Genomic DNA, 18,994 nt, shown 5'->3' with positions numbered 1-18,994 from the left:
AAAGCAATAACACCGCCTGCTTTGATTCACATTGTATTCCCTCAGCTCGCCTCCCACCAGCCTGTTTATCTTATTCACTAGCAGCCAAATATAGGGCTGAAAAAGCTTTTGAGGTTTGTTTCTTTAACAAGTGCTAAATTTTCTATCCTGATCAGACTATTGGCTGTCTTTTGCTTGCACTTCCTTGAGCAGTTTTTCTTTTGCTCTCTGGGGCTTATTGTTTTAAATGTTCCCCAATTCTATCACATTTCTCTGTCCACTTATCTAGGCTCAGGTACACTAATAATGCAATGAAAAAAGGATTTCTTCTCTATAGGAGCTGTTAAAAACTGATGTAAAGAGCTGCACAGAGGAAACCATTTGCAGTTCACAATAACAACAAGTTTTATTGGTCAATAAATCCCATGAACTATACTGCTTTGTTTTCTTGTAGCATCTGCTGGCCCCTTATTTATTAACTAGTGATTTCAAAAATATAAAGCACTTTTAATACCGGGGCCAGATCCAAAGCCTCTGGATAATTCAGTAGGCTTTGTATTGGCTATTAATACAGATGAGTGCTGCTGCAGCACCTTCATGGGTGCTAAGAGAGGCGAAACTGCCGCTTCTTTGCCTTTACATTATTTAACACCCACTAAGAAATACAACACAATGTCAGGGTTGTCAAGTAGCTGCTCACAGACACGTCTTCTGAATTGCATGTTCAGCATGCATCTGTGTCTTGAGAAAAACAGTACCCTGGCTCCCATTTAAGCATTATAATGGCTTTCTGTGATGTCGCAGTGCTCTTCATTAAAACTGCTAATTCTCTGACTTTATATACCTTCAATACATACCTGCAGTAGTTTTCAGTATGCTTCAGCACTGAGAAAAATGGCCATTAGTGGCAGCAGGCATTGGTCTATCCCCAACTGGGAATTTATTAGTAAAATTTATTGAACTAGAAAAACAGAGAAACAAAAAGAAATCAAAATCAATCAAAATCAAAGCATTATCTGAGGAGCGGTGGCTCTAAACAAATTTCTTGTTTAAAAAGTAAAATTGAAGTTTTCAGATCTCCCATTTGAAAAGTCTGATGTTATCGTGCAATATTTTGATGGATGTGATGAAAAATTGGTGAGGCAAGTAGCGTTAGTATTTCTTACCCAGCATTTAAATTTGTAAATTTAGATTGCCACACACATGGTCTGACGCAATTTCACTAAGACCCCAGGCGGAATGTAGATAGAAATCTACCCTGCATTATTGCAGTAGATCTCCTAGAATATTTTAATTAAATAAATGTTTCAGAAATTAACTGTTAATCCAATCTCAGGGTTGTTATTCAGGTAAAATAACACATGGCAGGAAGACTTCAGGATGTTATGACTAGTGTAGCTTGTAATGATTTACTTGGCAACAGTAAACAGTTTTGCTCTTTGTTTGTGTTTTTTAATGTTGTTTCTTATGCAACTATGTGGGATGCTGGCTTTGTATTAGTAGGTAATACCTTAATTTCTGTCAGTACCCTGCTTAACTCCTAACCTGTGATCTGTTATTCGTGCATTTGCTTTAACCTGTTGTATGATTGGTACATGAGCAATGACATAAATAATCCTTGCCCCACTGGGGGCTCATCATCTTCTTCATCTGCTTATCGTTCCCAGAAAGGAGAGAAATTCTTAATTATTTTAGGCTGAAATTTACCCTACGGAATACAAGGGAACATTCAGAATGATGGCAAATGGTAAGGGGGGAAAGAGATAGAGGAATATAACTTTGGATTTTTTATTTCATCCAGCTCAGACAGAATCACTGCAGAATACCAGCAGTTACTTATGGGAACCAATCTGTTGTTGTCGTGGATGCCCCGTTAACCATCCGAGTGTCTATTAGGGAATAAGAGACATTCTTTAGTGCAGGGAAGGCTTAAAAGTGCAGACCAAAGTGGCTGTGCTGGAGCCATGTCACTGTGAAAGAAGTGTAAGGAAGTGTAGAAAATAGCATGTCAAAAAGAACAGATGTTGCTAATGAAACATTCACTCCAATGAATCTGTATCCTGGCAGGGCTTTATAGGAGCTCAGTGATCTCAAAAACGTCTTTACTTTTTTGCACTCATGTATTGTGTTATGAGGGTGATGATACTTAGCTCCCATTGACAAGCATTTTCGGCTAAAGTGTTGTGGTAACATTAAATATTAGTTGGATGAGGATTGTTAGCAAACTGTTCTGCTTTATCAGCCCATGATTGCTCAGAGTGCATGCTGACTTCTGAGTGGTTGAAAATATTCCCTGGAGACCTCCTGGTTTCCTTAAAGTTTCTATTGAGGAATAGCTTGGGTTTGGAACAAATTAAATCCATTTTCAAGGTAGGTAGGTCACTAGCTCAGTATCTGTCTTGATTTGTAATGACTGAGACAAAGAGCCTCTTCCTCTCTACCAGAATAACCATTTAAACTTGTGTTGAATGACATGGGTTCCAGTTTAGCTGCTTAGTTGCAAAGGAGTCATCTGTCAAGGTGTGACTTCCTGCCTCCTACAGATTATTCTTCAGTACTGAATTGTTTGAAGAGTTTTGTTTTTGGAAATGAACGCACTGAAACAGAAACAATTTTCAAACCCTCAGAGGCTGACACAAAATGGAGTTGTTATCATCTGATCAGCTTTGCCCACAACTGTTTCCCAATACCTGTTATTTAGATACTTTGGAACAGATTATGCAGAAGGAGAAGAGAAGATTTAATTGCTATTTTGCAATTTTAATGAATAAATGCCATTTCTGTTCATCTTCTATTTACTTTCACAATGTAAGGCAGAGTTCTAATGCCAAGAATGAATTTCATTACCAGCAGAAAAAAAGACACTTCATTAATACTGAACTGTTATTGCTGGCATATGTGCTGGTTGGTTAATGCCTGTGATTATCAGTAGAAATACGCACAGCTTTTCAGACACAGGAGGAAAGCTGCCATTTCAGAAGTAACTAATTCTTATGGATGCTTCAGTTTCTGTAATTTTGATGTAGACACTTACTTAAAATCAATTTTCAGAGCGCCGCTGTTTGGAATTTTGTGTAATCCATGTCTTCATTGATACAGGAAAAGAACTAAAACTAAGCCCATGGCTTCTCATAATTGCTAGTCATTCCCCAGATGAGAAGGGGTGAGGATCAAGATACTTGGAGCACATCTGCGTTAAGGACATCACGTGCATAATTCAGTATAATTGAAATAATGATACTGGAATAAAATCAAAGATTCCAAATCACCAGACTGAATGAAAGATGGTCATGATCCTGTCTCAGGCATTTGGAGCAGTAATTAATCTCAAATGTGGGCTATCTTTGCCTTGAAATCCTGAAGTTCTGCTTGAAAGAAACAAAACAAGGAAATGATAAGGAATATTTTTATGTCCTTTTATAATTTAGAAATGTGATAAAATGGTTGAAAATCAAAATTATTTGATAGCTAATAGAAGACCACAATGATTTTTTCACCAAAAATCTTTATCTCCTTTTTTAGCTGTTTTTATCAGGTAGAACATTTCTAAATACTGGAAAATTATGACAGGTAGTATTTCATAGTAAAGTCGTAACTAAGACTACAAAGTACTAAAATGTCTCATACAGTAAAGTCACAATAATCTTTCAATATTTTCTTCTACAGTAAGGTCAGAAATAAATGTGTACATGCATGCATTGATAAATACACATGGAAGTACTTAATCACAACTGGCTTGGCTGCATTAGCTGAATCACTATAATCTCTCTATAGATGCTCCTATCGCCATTTATACCAATTTAGCATAACCTGGCAATAATCTGATATAAGATAAGCAATTAAATCTGAGGGTGTTTTCATAGGGATTTGCACTGAAGTACATGTTTATATGCTGTTTTAAATTAAAGGAGTGCAATTTAATGGGTTTGTGATTTTGAAAATACAAGTATATATAAATTGACAGGTGTATACTAACTCCTTTTCTAACTTACCAGTAAATATATGCAGCAGCAATAGGACCCCGGGTTTGAACACCGCCACTTGGATCATTACATCCCCCATATTTTTAACTTGCAAAATTCAGAATTAGGTCTGAGCTGGCATTTACTTTATTTACCCTTCTGTATTCAGTAAAAGAAAAAAGTGTCATTATTGTACTCCATGTGTGTTTGTAACGACAGTCTCCATCCAGAAATCCTGAACAAGAACCTTTTGTTAAAGTTCAGGGAGCAATGCAATCTAGGTTGCAATTTCAAGACCAGCTTCTACAGTAAAACACAGCCTTTTGTATTATAGAAACATGACTAATTCTCCTTGACCTTTTTTCCTGTTGTATTGCCCTAATGTGTGCAAATGTTTTATAAAGCTCTTTTGCTGTGGATGTGTGACACAGTACGTATGTCACTGTATGTCTCCTTAATAATGTTTCCTACATGATTTAATACATGTTCTTTCTAATTTTTCTGCTTATTAATAATCACAGTAGTTTAAGGTGTATTACTGGAATTCAGATTTCCCTTTAGGGATATTTCTTTATCAGCTCCCCTTTAAATATCATTTACTTCTCCAATGCAGTTTTCCTGCATAATAGCTGATTCCAGTCAGTTGTCTTTTAGTCGTAATTCCTTGAGTGTCTGGTTTTTCGAGGATCTAACGTCCTTGTGCTTGTGCTGTTCCATTTGAAAATACTTCAGATACGTCTTGGTCTGATTGTATCGCAGTCATACACATCCAGTTATGTATTCATACACATACACTTATCTCCAGTCCTTACTTTGGTTAGCATATAGCTAAGTATAGAGAACTGCCTTCAGTATCTGCCTTCAGTTCCCCATGCAGCACCGTTTCCATGTTCAGCTACCTCAAGTATTCATAGCTCTCCCTGTTAGCCACCATTCTTCTGGGGTTTTTACAGCCATTTCACATGACCTCTTGGTCCTTCATGTGGGAGCAGAGGATACTGTAAATTTCCTCTAGATTAATTTTTTTTCCTTACATCTTGGCCTCTAGCTGGTTTAATTTTACCCTTTTACTTTAAAGGTTTATTTTAAAGCCTTCTAGGCTAATGATTCCTTTCTCTCTTTTTTTTTTTTTTTTTTTTTTTTTTTATGGAACAAGGGTTTCAGGAAGTATATATTCTGAGACAGTGATGATGCAAGTGACAGCATGACTCCTTATTCTCTCTGACTTTCAGGAAAACCACCTCAACAAATAAAAAGCATTGAATAGAGAAAGTCCAGAGGTTAGTAACAGAAAAAGTGCTTACAACTAGTAGTTAGCGTCAGTCAGTTGGCAGAGGGAAAGGAAGAGTGTTATACTCCTTTAGTAAACCAAATGGCCCAGCTCAGCCAATTTATGATTTAACAGCGTTACACTAGTACTGAAGTGCAGGGACTGAAGAACATCCATTACGCTTTTTCTTGCATTGTCAGGTTTTTAGACAGCTTCAGCTTGTGGTGGTTTTCCTCTGGTCACATACATGCTGGCGAAGCACATTAGGTGTAACAGGATGAAAGTCGCTAAGTAATGCCATTGGTGTCTAATGACAGCAAAACCTAGTCTGCTTTCATCTGAAAGCAATAAAAATTAGTTTGGCACACCAGAGAAATACAGCAGTCAGCATATTTTAGAAGAGTATGTTAATTTTTAGCAATGTTTATCAGAAATTAAGAGGGATCCACATATAGGAGGAATCAGATTCTTTACAACACCAAAATTTCATTGATCCTTTTGGGAGCCAAGGTACCTATCTACATATAACAGTGACCTTATATCACACCTAAACCCATAGGGCTGTTGAGATGGGGTGGGTGAATAAAGGGCAGAGGTATTTCATTTCCAGAACTGACGAAAGACACGGGCATTTTTAAGCAGCATTTACTTTTAACATAAAACTGCACTAACACAGGTATATTTTTGTCCCTTTCTGTTGTTCCACATTAATATTTCAAGAAAAAAATCTATTACTTTCTCACATAAACATCAGCAAAGCAATAAAGCAAGTATTTTACATAGGCTATGTAATTCCAAATCATTGAGAATTATTATACTTGACTGACTTCTCATGTAAATCTTTCATAACAGGGTCAGACCTTCAACTCGAATAAATCCATACTGAACCCGTAAAGGACTTATATCACTTGTGGTGTATAGACCAATTTTGCCCCATATTTTCTCATAATGATTTTGCTCAGAATTTGAAAAATATGTGCAGTCATTGCTGTGCATGGGAAAGAAGAAAACAAATTACTAAGCCACATAACATGGAATTATTACTTTATATTAATGTGAGGTACAGTTGCAATCTCTGATTGCAGGCATAGGAGTGGCTGCAGGACTTCTTTGAGCTCATATGCTTGAGAAATTTTTGGCTGAATCAGAGCTTAGTGCTCAATACCTTTATGAGCTACTTATAAGTGTAGTCTTTCTTCTAAAACTTCGGCTAGGGGTTAATGGGCAAAACTCACTACACTATGAGCTTCCTATGCCACACAACGTCTTTTTAATTGAAAAACATAACTTGTATTTTCTAATCACATTTGTTCCTTTACCTGCTTTCCCCTATGAAGACAGTGTATTTAATTAAAATCTGAAGTCCACAGCAGGCTGAGGTTCACCTCATCGGATTGCAGCAGTCCCCTTTCTTTGAGCAATCACAGCACCCAGATGCCAAGCTGTTAAAATAGTTTTCTAGCAATAGCATCTGCCTCCAGATTGATCAAGGAGTTGTGTCTGAGTCAGTTATGTGGTTAGAGGGATAATGGACTGTCTGTGCTGTCTGGCCTTCCTGAATGCCAATTCCTTTAGACTTGCATTTCACAGTAATTTATGCATCTTCACCAACTGTTCAAGGCTTTGCTGCAGTCCACCTCGCCGCATTGCAATTTGCAACAATAAACAGAATCTCCAAACCCATCGTGTTCATGACCGGACAGGGTCCCTACCTAAGAATGTGGGTTACTTTCCTTTTTTGCTAGACTCCTTGTTCTAACAATAGTAGCACCAGTTGTCTGCTGCACAGATGCAGCAGCCCCTTTATAATCATGCTGTCAGACATCTTCTCATGATTCTGGGCCACAGCAATTTAGTAACCTATCTAATATGAATATTTTAATGTTTGTAGCTGTGAATATCATCCAGACTGTAAGGAAACAAAAAAAGGCATCCATTTCTTTACCCCTCCCTCCTCATGCCCTACCCCCAGCTCCTTTTTATAGTTTTAGCTGTAAGAAGAATTTGAATTAAATTATTAGAATCTGAGATTTTTTTTTTTTTCCCTAACTCACCAGTATTGGGGACAAATAAATATGATGAATTTATTGCATGTGAGGTAAGGGTTCTGATGTTTATCTTCTCTCTGCATGAAACCAATCTTCCCTGAAAGGACATTTGAATTGAAGAAATAGAGGACAAATATAAATATGGATGGAGGTTAAAGCTCTCAGTATAGGTGTGAAGTCATAAACCATTTCACCAAAAAAATTCATTATGTTGCTGCTGCTGCCAGCTTGCTGAGCTGATGATACACCAAAAATTCTTGAGAAATAAAGGAAACAGTATGGAAAACAGTGAAAAATTGAGAAAAATGACACTCACATAGTGCTAATTTTACTGCATTCTTTTGTAGTGAAGTCACTCCTCAGTGCTTTCATTTCTCCCTCCCAGATTCACGGATAAAAGGACTATTCTCAAACAAAGAAAAATGCTGTGAGAGTACATGTTGTACTTCTGATTCTGCAAGATGTACACATGTACGTGTTTTCAAGGATCACGCTGGCTTAATAGTAACAAAGCCTTAGGGGCTTATAGAATGCACATCCTATGTATTCTGAGGTTAAACATTTTCCTGTCAGGCTGCAGATAATGGTTAATATACTGCAGTAAGTGCAATCTCATTATACATTCCTGTGATTTCAATTATTAACATGCTAATATTTTCTATTAATTTTTAAATATTCGGGGCTTGAATGTAAATCATTGTATGCTTCTGAACAGATTTCTTGTATTAATTACTGAACCTTTGTTACTGTACCAGTGTATTAGTGTATTATTATATGTAGTTCAGTCTTGTTTTTCTAAAAAAAAAAAAAACAAAAACCACAACCCAAAACCCCACCAAAAATCCAAACCCCACAGATAAGGAAGCTTTGAATTTTTGCTACCTCTGGATATAACATGCATCCATCTGTTTATGCACTCAGTGTCTTGTTTACATATTATTGATTTTGTAAATGATAACATTTCTAATTTATGTTTATTAATGCTGAACTAGGAACTGAAAACAATCTTTGGCCAATTGGTGTGGGACAGCATGTGAGTGTGAGGAAGAGACTAATGTTATCACTTAAGTGCCTCACTGACTAAAGGACCAAGAAAGAGATCAATATACGAATACCTAAGGCAAAATCATGATTTGCAAGCAGGAGGAAAGAAAATGTCATAAATGTAGTATCCCAGGTTGCACTCCTGAAACATGGAGTGAGCTGAGAGTGGGAAAAGGCCATAGTAGCTCAATGTTCTCAATGGTTCTGCTAACTTTATCCGTCCCTAGAGAATTCAGGTTTGATTTTGCATGTGGAACTGATTCTAAACACATTTTTTGAATATTAATTAGGGGAATTCATACTGACTGTTATAAACCATAGTCGCCTCTTAAATTTATGAGAAAATAATGCTTTCATCTATTGCTAAGAAAAATAGATCATATGCCACAGCATGATCATTCTATTTTAGCCTAGTCCAGTCTAGGATAAATGTCTGAAGTTGATGGACTACAGAAAGAGGTGAGACATTTCCCTAAGAACAGACCCATTGTTTTTTTAAGGGTCAAATTAGAAATAGCCAGAATAAATTCCATACGAAACGTAAAGGGTCATGGGCATGTGCAAATGTATGTGGGATCAGCACTGCCAGGTTCTGACACGTTTCTTGTAGCATTGACACGACTGCTATCATCTGTGAATTGCATGATGGTGCTGTAGTAGAGTTCTGTCTTTTTATGTCCCCTTTCATGTCTTAACATGCCTTTTCTGCCAGACACATCCCACGCTGTCTACCCCATTGACTGTGCCATTCATCTCTCTCTAAATGCCTTTTTTTTGTCTGCTCTATGTCATTTGTCCTTCAAATCCTAGCCATTTCTTCTGTGACTATTAATGACTAGGTAAGAAATAGTATTTATAAAGTTTAACTGTGGAAATACAACATATACCTAACAGCTTCTGAAAGTGAATGGTCTGTGTCTCTTTGCCACCCCTTCCTTTCATTACATGCTTGTCTTCTTTTACACAGCTAGCTCTTCAGGAGATGTATTTGTAGGCATTACATATTCTTGATAGTGATAACAGAAGTAGCAAGAAAAGTAATAATAATGTGGTATTCTAAGTTGGTAATTTTTTGATAATTTGTGCTCATTTAGATTGGAATTTCTATTTAATAAATCTCTGTAAATGAATCTTCCAAAAGCTGTAATGAGAGTTCTTAAACAAGAGAGTTGCCTGTCACAACCCCCAAGCATCAGATCCGTCACAGCATTTATAAATGAACCCAGTGCAAATCCTCAATAGTCTTCAGCTTATTGTTGATGCAACTGATGTTTGGGTAAAATCTCTTTATTGGGCATACTTAATCATGCCATAGGTGAATTACAATTAATATGTAAATAGAGACATAAAATTAAGCTCATCACATATCTGTACTAGCAATCACACTTTACAAATCCTTCCCTTTTGAAAGTCCCTTAGGCTACTTGCTTCACATTTTGTTTTCTCTTGAACTTAGCCACCTGCGGAATTCCGAGCACACTGTGGCCTCTTTTTAATTCACACCACTCAAAGCCATGGTGAATTCTAACCACTTCACTAGCAAGACAATATGTTGATGGTTTACTTTTCTAGGTATCTCTTCCTTCCACCATATTTTGTATATGCATGTATGTAAGCGTATAGATTTGTGTAACCAAGTTATTACAACATCAGTAAGAAACAAAGACAAAATAATAGGTAACTAAAGTTTCCACTTCAGTCACCTGCTACAGCCACACCTGACCACAGCTTGGAGAATGTGCCAGGTCAACTGATCCTCATTTTTTGCTAGACTTACTTGCACGGCTCTAGCTGTGTATCATAACTGGTCAGCAGGCAGATTTTCTCTGTCACAGAACAAATAAGCAATCCCAAAATAAACCCCCAAAAGCCAGAATTTTCGCTGAGCTACTGTAACCGACATAAATCTTAAAATCTGTTCTTCACCCATCTGTAAACTGCAGTATTTATATGCCACGGAGATCATGGTGGGCATGGCTAGAACCACTGAAGAGAGTAAATGTCATACTTAATTAATAATGGTGACAGGCACTTTCTGGCACTGAAAGCAAGACTGCATCCAAACCCGGCACATTTCCAGCCCTACAGAGCACTGACTGACAGTCAAATGAGCAAGTTTATCTGATGGTTGTTATTAGGAATGCAGAAAAAGCAGTGAAAAGTAGGAGTCAAAGTGAGAATTTAAATACTTGTCTCTATGAAAGCTTCCTGCATCTACAGGTGGAAAACTTAGAGAGTAAGCATGGAGGTAGCTGGGATGCACAGGAGTTTTAAACATGACTTATTTGTTTAGCTGTCGTGTAATATGCTTAGCTGAGGTGGTGTGTGTCATTTTGGAGCTGGTCTAAATCAGCCTGTCTCATTCTGAGTTCTTCTTGTCCCATTCATAGTCTCTGGACTGCAGGGCTGAATTTGCTCACCACAGTCAGGGTTTACTAACAACTTCCCCTCTTCACTTGACGATGCATCTTGCAACACATATAACAATAACCAGGACTTCTCTCTTACATTTGCATGTGTGAACAATGTTATAATAATAATTAAAAAAGTTAATAATTTGAAATACAATATCCAGAAAATCTCGAGGATTCAGATATTTCCCATATTTTTGAATGTACACATTTCCATCTCTCTAACCACTTAATTTGGACTATGCAGTTTTAGTTTGAATGACCAGTTTCCCTCAGCTTAACTATGAAACCAGAAAAGAAAAGAATAGGTGGTCCTGAAAAATCCATGGTTCTCTGTGTTCATGCCATAGTATATGTCTGCATTCCTTCAGAGCCTGATCCCAGACTGAAAGTTCAGTGAATAATCCAGACATAACAGATTTTCCCAGGTAACGTTACTGTAAAGCTGCTCCTCCCCTACCCCCTTCCATTACTAGTGACTTTGCTGTCATTATCACATGTTGTTAAGGAAAAAAATCCATGTCTGAAATGGTAACCAGATCACGCCAAGGTCCTGCCCTGAATTTGTTGGTTGCTTACAGTTCTCTGATGAGAGACACTAAGGTGTAAATCTGTGATTCTCAGGCCCTTTTCCAGCTCTGAAGTGTGATTTCCACAAAACCTTACTGAAAATCTGGGAATGCTGTAGAAATCAGGTAGAAGCAGCTAAAGCAGCAGCGAGACAGTTTAGGCTCCCTCTGAACAGCATGAAGATTCAAATGTTTCTTGTGATGTCCCCATCATTCCAGCTTGATGAGCGGACCTGAGCAGTTGGGGACTGACTGCACCTTCCCCTTGAAAATGTCCTTGCACATTTGTGCCACATCCAGTGGCAGGAGAGGAATCCCTGGCAGAGCACCGTCTGTGCCAGCCTCTGTGCCTGCTTGTTTCTGTTGGATGACACACAGCAAGTAGTGCTGTGTAAAGGGGAACATGAGGTAGGTGTGTGGATAGCTGAGTGTCAGAGATAAGAGCTTGGCCTTTTTGTTTTAAACCTGGAGAATTATTCCAATAATTATTGCATTAATTATGCTTTATGGCTTAAGCTCTTCAGTTATGAACTTGTTTCCAACCTGTAGATTCATAGATCAGAAGGGTTGAAGTATTCTAGTAACTATGCACATTTTTATCAGTAATTTTCAAAATTTATTGCATTTGGGAAGAGTCTATTGAAAATACAGATACAGTCATTCTCATCAATGCCTTTTTATACCATCACCCTACTGCCTTTCTGCTGCATTAGAAAATGGATCATTTTTGTGACAAAATGCAATGCTGAACTATTGTGCTTCTCACTGTAAAGATGTTGGCAGGTCTGATGTGTGCTGGATTTGAAATATTTATTATACTGCCAGAGCAATCCAAAACCAAACAGTTTTACAGATAATTATGCCCACTAATTATATGCAAAAGGCATCCATTTTTCCTCCTGTGATACTGTACACATATGGATCTTCTGTTAGGAATAATCAGGTTTATACACACACATTAAGGATAGACAAAGCAACAAGCTCCCCTCATCTCCTTTAAAAAATGGACAACTTCTTCTACAGATCAAGCTGTTACAACATTAAAGCACTTCTATGAAATCATAGTGCTTTCTGTAACATATGTGAGAATGGAGAAAGCAGTTTGGAAAGAAAGAGGAACCTAGAGGGTCTGGGAGAGAGCCAACACAATAAAGAACAATGAGTGGGCTTGCTGGTCTGCTGATCTTGGATTCTCCCCAAGTATCATTTTTTTCTATGAACTGCTGGGGTTTTTTGTTCTGGGTTTTTTCCTCTCCCCCCGACACCCCAGCCCCCATCTCTTTCCATTGTACGAGACAAGGACAAGAGAAAGAGAGCAAGGCAGTGCAGTAATTTTAAAAGGAGAATAAGTAGGAAAGAAAAAAGAGGTGTTTATTAGAACAGGAAATTGGTTTACAGCTTCATAAATTTAAAGCAGGCATATATCATGCTGCGCAGATTATGAAATGTTAGACTGCTCTATTCAGGAAACTGGACAATCTGCTTTGCAATGCAGAGTGTACTTACACAAGCACAGTGTGGATTTAACAGAAAGCTAAGGACTACTCAAATAAACTGGACATAATACAAAATCACAGGATAGCTCAGGCTGAAGAGAGTGTTTGGAGCCCCTAACCTGGCCTCCACCCCTCAAAGCAAGGTCAGTGGGAGTGGGTTGCTCAGGGGCTTGTCCAGTCTCCTTCTGAAAACCTCCAAGTCCATGGCACTGGACAAGATGCGTCCAAAGATGCTGATGTCATCAGGAGGTTCCTGTCATCTTTGAAAAGCCATGACAACTGGGGACTACAGAATGCAAATATTATGCCCATTTTCCAAAAAGATGAGGAGGGTCTTAGGAACTGCTGCCCATAAAGCCCAGTTCAGTCCTGAGCAACGCATGAAGCATTTCCTAGCATCTGAAGGACAAAGTGATGGATGTCAGCCGATACGGATTTACCAGGGATCAGCCATGCATGACCAGTCTGATTGTGTCCTACAGTGAAGTGACTGGCATTGTGGCTCAGGATATAGCAGTGGTTGTAGCTCAGTCTCTGAGCCTAGAGTTCAGCTAAGTTTTCAGAAGATTTCCTTGCTACCTTTGTAGCCAGTGTGAGAAGTTAAGAACTGGAAAGGACAGCTACAAGGGTGAAAGCCGACTGCACTGCTGGATTCAAAGAGACGGTAGCTCTGAGTGGGTGTGTCAGTGGTTTGAAATCCAAATTTCAAATCCAGTGGCAAGTGATGTATTCTGGAGGTTGATACCAGGGCTGATGCTCTTTTGCTGTTTTTGTAAGCAATCTAGACAATGGCATAGAATACATCCTTAGTAAGTTCATGGGGAACACCAAATTGGATGGACCAGTTTATATGCTACCCCGGGAGGGGGGGGGGTGTGGGGGTGGGGCTGAGCTGTTCTTCAGAGGGGTGTTGCCAGGCTGGAGAATGGCAAAAAACAAGCCAGAAAATGTGTAGTTGCCAGCTTGGAACAGAACAATCATTGATAGAGGTGAGGGGCTGTCTAGCTAGAAAGAAGCTCTGTAGAAAAGGAGTTGCAATGAGCAGCAAGGTGAGCATATGTCAGCACTGTGTCACTGTGGCATTAACAACTGAACAGCTTCTGGGGTGCACTTAGAAGCAGGGTGCTGCTGCTAGGAACTGTCCAGGGCAGTGGTTATGCTTCACTACTCAGTACTGAGGAAACAGCGCTGGGAAAAGTGTGTCCAGTTGTGCACCCCACAGACGAGAGAGAACACTGCCGCAGGTCTTAAGAGAGAGCTGCAGCATGGTTTGGGAGCTAGAGCACCTGACATTTAAGGACAGGCTGAAGAGAAGTAGTTTGTTCACTGTGGAGAAGGCTAAGGGTGGATCTACTGTCTTCAAATACCTAAAGGTGAGCTATGGAAAAGATGGATTCATATTCTTCTCAAATTTGACAGCAAAAGGGCAAGATTTAGCAAGAGGAATTCTGTAGGTACAAAGGAAGGTTTCCCACAGTGCAGGTGGTTAAAGCAATAGACCAGATTGTCCAGAGAGATTGTGAAATAACTGTCTTTAATGATACTCTGATCTGACTGGACAAAAGCCTGATCTAACATTCAGGTTGACCCTGCTCTGACGCATCGTATGGAGTTTTACTGTCTGGCATTTTGGTTGTCTCCCTTGACATTTTGAAGACTGAAAAATTATGCTGTGGAGGACTGGACAGCTAAATTCTTCTGCAGCTTTCCTGCATTATATATCTCATTTTAAACTTTTGAACTTTATTATTTTTATCCTTCAGAAATATGTAAGTTGTATTACAGTATCTGTAAAACCCCGTGGATTTAACAACAGTTATGTTGATAAATGGAGACAATTACTTCTCTATTAAAAAGTTACAGAAACGAACTAAAATGATATTACATTACTTTAAATTTGTAGTTCTCCTTGCACTTTCTTCTGTGACGCAAGTTAAAGAACAAGGCAAAAGTGTATTTTTTGCATATTGCTGAGTACTTCATCAGGAAATTATATTTCAGAGTCTCTGACTGCTTAAGCTTTAATTTCTGTTTATGTATGTGAGTAACTTTGCTTTTTCAAAAATGAAGATTTACACGTGACATCTAGTGACACCAAGACTAGAGAAGTATTCCTATATTTTGGGGGGGTTTGTAAACCAGATAGCTGACTAAATCTCCTAAGGAGAACTACTTTGCTATGTCTGCAAGGTAAGCTTGGAGAAACTGTTTCAGAATTGTAATCAGACTGGACTTCTCTCCCAGAAGAATGCCTGCTAATCTCTGATACATGTTTAGTCCCCTAACACATATATAAGCAATTCACTAACAGCAGTATACTGATCTTCACTCTTGTGAAATAGAGCACTATTGTTATCTCTATTCTATTAGCAGAAATCAAGGCAGATGAAATACTAAAAAAAAGTGTGGCAAGAACACAAAACCTGAATAGAATAGCAGCCTCATCAACTGCAGATGGCTTTCTCATGCTTTAGTGTCTTTTCCTAGGTTTTCAGTTAGACCACAGTCTCAGCCAGAAGGGTAATCACTATGTTTCTAGTGCATGAATAATGTACCTTTTAATAACATTATAAAAGTATTAAAGCAGCTTTAATCTTATTCCTATTTCAATCATAGCTATTATTTGGTATGGTGAAAAAGCCCTTCAAAACACTGTCATAGGAGCTTAACTTTGCAGTACAGTTCAAAAAAACCAATTAGCAACTTATTATTTAATGGACAACTATCAATGGCCTGTGAGAATTATAACCCAGATCAGTATCAGCATTAAGCTTAAGAAGTTTGTAACTTCCAGCCAGTGAAAAGGGAGGCACTGCCATTTTCCATAATGAAGTATCTTCCACTTCATGACTGCAATCAGGTATGTAAATACACCATCACTGGGTTTTACAATGCAAATGTAGTCATCTCTGCATAGCGTCTTCAGTGTAAATGTCCTCAAATGCATAAAATGAAGCACAGTGAACAAAAAATATGCACAATTTGTTACACAGAGCGTGGAAGGGGTGTTTGCTCAGACAGACTCTGAGCACCATCTGGGAGACAAGTGTTTAGTTTTGCAACAGATTGCATAATTTTCCTGTAGAATCTGGAGAAAAGCTCTAAATGCTTTAATAGATAGTTGATTTAACATGCGTTTAATCTTTGTTTTGTGTTGTCTTAAAGGCTATGCATATGTTTTGAATGACAGAAGTAGTCATTAACTTATTACAGTGCTCATCCCTTTGCACAATTTGCTTTCTTTTCTTTTCTTCCCATTGCCTGTGTCTGTGTGCATGCAATATTTCACCTTACAGAGTTAGTTTTCATGGCATATGGTAATTAATCTTAGTAAAAGCCAAGTATCTACTGCATATGCATGCCATTTGATTGATTAGATTAAAAATGTAATGTTACAGTTCATACATTAGCAATATTTCAATATAACATATACCAAGGACTCTACTATCAATAATAAGAATACTTCAAGAACAACACAAATTAGCAACCTGAAGCATAAAGAGTGACACTGAGAGAATGAAATGCTCTACCTAAAACACATTGCTTAAAATGTATTTAAGCCGAGCGCTGTGTTTATGTGCTAAGCAGCTGCACAAAGCACTGCCCTTCAGAGCAGGAAAAGTTCTGATACAGAATTTCTCACTTGGAGTATTTTAGAAGCAGCCTAACTTAGAAGTTTGGGAACACTGTATTCATTTTAGGGTTTTTTAGTGGTATCCAGCTAAACAGATCATCTGCTACACAATAGTAAAAAGCCATACATGAGAACTTCATTCAATTTTCTTCTTGCCTAGGTTAATAAAAACATTGGAAGGCATAAACTGAAGACTCACTTTATTAGGACCGGAAGCAGAGAAAGAAGTATAATAAAATGAGACTGTACGTGTTGTATAAAAAAGGCCTGCTGTATTATGTGACACCGTTATGACAAAATAAAATACCATCCTTCATTTGGATATCTATTCTTTTATATCCAAAAGCAAAATTACATCAAAATACTTCTGTGCTGATTGACTTGTAATGCAATAGACTGCAGCATCTTTGAACCTTAAGCAATGATAATACTTTCAAACCTGCAATAAACTGGGTCAACTGTACAACAAAATTGTACAAAATGATGCAGTAATTCAATTTAGCACTGTGTGAAAACTGCACAATAGCAGGATTAAAGGATCTGAAAATGAAGACAAGTGGTTCATTATTAACTCCTTAAATGTTCTTCCATCTGCTTTTTCTGGAATGCCAGTTATTTCTAGCTTAGAATTGTAATTTCTGTGTCATGATACAGTGGATAGATTCTATATTGCTCCACCATATGAGCACACTGAAGTTTCCCCAAAGGCTTAATAAAGTTTTTGAAATAAGTCAGCATTTACTATTAATTTTACCCACATAGGTAGCAAAATAAATTAGAAAGAAAAAGCCTTATACAATCACATAAAAGCTGTGACATGTATAAAATGTAGTCAACTTTGGAGAAAAAAAAATTAACAAAAGCAGCATTAAAAAAAAGTCATGCTAAAGCTGCAAATGAAAAGTGCGTGTATGCAGAAGAGATAGCCCTATTTTTTCTTTGTGTAATGCAATCACTTAAACCTTTGGTCTCTCCTGTAACATGGTAATTTTATAGACAGCGTTTACTTATGTGCCTAAAGGTGTCTTTTATGTTTTTCTCTCAGGCTGCTGTGTGTTCCATGTGCAGGTGGATGTTTGGGATCAGTGTAGGTAACTGCCATAGCCATTCCTCCAGCAGGACTTCAGTCTCTTCCCCAGTGTATAACAATAGCACTGTGTGCTGATGATCACCAGAATCCAGTGTGCAATTCAGGGGCAACATCAAAACGAGCAACAACCGAAAAGAAGCCAGCCTGGAATTGTTTAAAGAGCTGCTTAAGCCTAAAGATGAAAAAAACCTAAAAAATAAAAAGAAATCACACTTCAGTGCAGCAATTGTACTTTTGTGTATGAAACGGTAGAACACCTCTGAATTCTTTATTTGGAGAGCTTAGAGAGCTTCAATAAAATTCAGTCTGGACATCTAAAAATAAAGTTGATAATAGACAGAAGTGTAGTCTTGACTTCTGCTATGGAAAACTGTTTTTCTTCCAAGCTGTAACATGCTTGATAGCACTCATTTTTTTAATTTAATCTTAATTGGCAGAGAATTGATGAAAAAATCTATTCGTCACTTGATATTTGTGCCTAAATTTGTGCTCTAAAATGCATGTTATGGTTCTGGCTGCCAGTCATCCAAATGAAAGGATCTGCTAGAGCCTCATGCCTGAGGTAGCTGGGCCAGAGTGATGTGCCCTAGCTCTGATTTCAACAGTCAGGATGCAGCCAGGGATGGCTGACTTTGTTCTGGAAAGCTGTCTTAAGGCCCCCAGTTGAAGTGTACACATGACACTTCCCACAGTTACAGCTGTAGTTGCTTGGCTGTCATTACCGCAAATAAATTAGAAACTGGTAAGGGAGAAAAACCACAACAGTCCTGAATAACAGCAATGTGGGTGATGATCAGCACTGAGATTACTATTAACCAAGAAGTCTGAAGCCTGAGTTTAGTGACTCAGCTGCAACTTGTGCATTTTAGTTCCTCTGCTTCTCTATCTCGAATAGTGTGTCATTTCACAACACGGACTCAAGTTGATGAGTAGACTCAAATTGTCATTTATTACCACCAAGCCCTTTTTTATCCCCTTGTTCGGTACTTTCCCAACCTGCACATACATGCAACATGCTATTTCATTGGCCACTGTGAAACTCTCCAGGTAAATAGTCCAATCACAATGCCGCAGACCCTCTCACAACCCCCACATCCTCTGGCCTCCAACTGAGATTCCTGCCACAACTACATCCTGGCCCATCCTCCTAAGGCTTGCTTGTTTACCTTTCCTGTCCTTCAGCATTCCAACTCATTACCCCAGGGCTTGTCAAGCACCAAGGCCTCAGAGTTCATTCCCAAACTCTTTTTCTTGCAGATTTTATCACCTTCACTCTCCACAAAGTAGTAGTAGTAATTAGATGAATTACTACTCCCTTTTGAACTCATGGCTGCATAACCCCAAAACACAGAAGCTGCATGATACCTTATCATATTTCTATATCATTTTATTATGCAGATCTGGTGGTACGTAGGATGTGGCCTGAATCATCTACTTGTTTCAACTTACATCATAATTCATAGTAAAATCATTGGTCAGTGAGCTCAACAG

The sequence above is a fragment of the Lathamus discolor genome, chromosome Z (genome assembly GCF_037157495.1).
Source record: "Lathamus discolor isolate bLatDis1 chromosome Z, bLatDis1.hap1, whole genome shotgun sequence".
Taxonomy (NCBI): domain Eukaryota; kingdom Metazoa; phylum Chordata; class Aves; order Psittaciformes; family Psittacidae; genus Lathamus; species Lathamus discolor.
This window is presented reverse-complemented; position numbering follows the sequence as displayed.